The sequence below is a fragment of the Etheostoma spectabile genome, chromosome 10 (assembly GCF_008692095.1).
Source record: "Etheostoma spectabile isolate EspeVRDwgs_2016 chromosome 10, UIUC_Espe_1.0, whole genome shotgun sequence".
Lineage (NCBI taxonomy): Eukaryota > Metazoa > Chordata > Actinopteri > Perciformes > Percidae > Etheostoma > Etheostoma spectabile.
This window is the reverse complement of record NC_045742.1, coordinates 17072221-17073648: the sequence shown is the minus strand read 5'-3', so window position 1 is coordinate 17073648 and position 1428 is coordinate 17072221. Positions and strand designations below refer to the sequence as shown.

The window sequence follows — 1428 nt, the reverse complement described above, 5'->3', positions numbered from 1 at the left end:
AGTGAAATACTGATCCAGACAGAACGAAACCCTCCTCAGGTTCTGTACCAGTCCAGCGGGGGTCTCTGGTGGCTGAAATGTTCCTCGTTCAGCAGATGTGGGCTATCTGGTCACTAAATGGTGGTGGTGTTGATGTGGACTTGGACAGAATGCTGGCTCTCCTATAAACTGCAGAAAGCCACAGACAGGGCGCTGTTTGAAGTGGGCGTTACAGAATGGAGAAATAAGAACTATCCGCCACAGTCACTGATAAAGATGTTGTGAAACAAAGACTGACTGTTATGGTGGAGGAAAACGGGCAGCCCTCTCGTCAGCTACAGTCATGTGAAGTGGCGGTGGCGGACAGCTTCCCTGAAGTGTGTCTGGTTCATGTACTTTAACACGACAAGGAGTACAATGAAACCGAATTTTCTTAGTGTTGGCTTTGGCTGTAGTTTCATTCTCTTCTATAACGGTGTTTAGGGTTATTATATCAGTGAAAATCTACAGATGGAGACAGTCTCGCATCCTGTATCACTCAATCCTCCGTGATTCCATATATCCACCACGTTATTCAGACACTTTGGGGACTGGGACTCTCCAACACGTGTACAATTACGAGGTGTGCAGGACGACTCCTCAAAAAGAGTGACTGTAGTTCGGCAGAGCTGGTAGTCAGAACGTGTGATGAATGGACACCAGTTCTACAGGACGATGCAGCGGATTACAGAGTGAAAAGAAAATCCTGGATGAACCGACTACTCATATGAGGGTTGGCTTTGTTTTTATAACGTTTTGTGAATCTGGAACAATTACAGTGTGATTTTGTATTATTAGATACTTTTAGATTTCACACTTATCTAAGCACGTGGTATTTTACGAATTTAAACCAGAATGGACATTTGAATAATATATAAATATGTACCTTGAAAGTGTCTTGAAAGTTGTATTTAAATTAAAGCCTTGGTTTTCGAAGTGTCGAGTACTGTCAGTTGGGTACTCAGTTAAGCTGAACGAAACTAAATAGTTACAGTATCTCCAGAAGCAGCGGATACAGAGTGAAAAGAACATCCTGGATGAACCAGACTCTCCTCTAGAGGTTGGCTTTGTTTTTTATAACGTTTTGTGAATCTGGAAATTCAGTGTTATTTTGTATTATTAGATACTTTTAGATTTCACATCATTTATCTAAGCACGTGGTATTTTACGAATTTAAACCAGAATGACATTTTGAATAATTATATAAATATGTACCTTGAAAGTGTCTTGAAAGTTGTATTTAATTAAAGCCTTGGTTTTCGAAGTGTCAATACTGTCAGTTGGGTACTCAGTTAAGCTGAACGAATACTAAATATTTACAGTATCTCAGAAATAGCTTAACATTTGTACTGTAGTTAAAAGGATTCGTGTTTTCACTGTCTTGTCAGTGCTTATCAGCACCATGGATAG

The 1428-nt window shown here is 40.1% G+C and overlaps 1 pseudogene; it reads left to right on the top strand.

Annotated features, from left to right (window-relative positions):
- The first annotated feature begins 79 nt into the window (after positions 1–79).
- On the top strand, positions 80–631 carry LOC116697318 (protocadherin beta-16-like; annotated as a pseudogene).
- The last annotated feature ends 797 nt before the right edge of the window (positions 632–1428 follow it).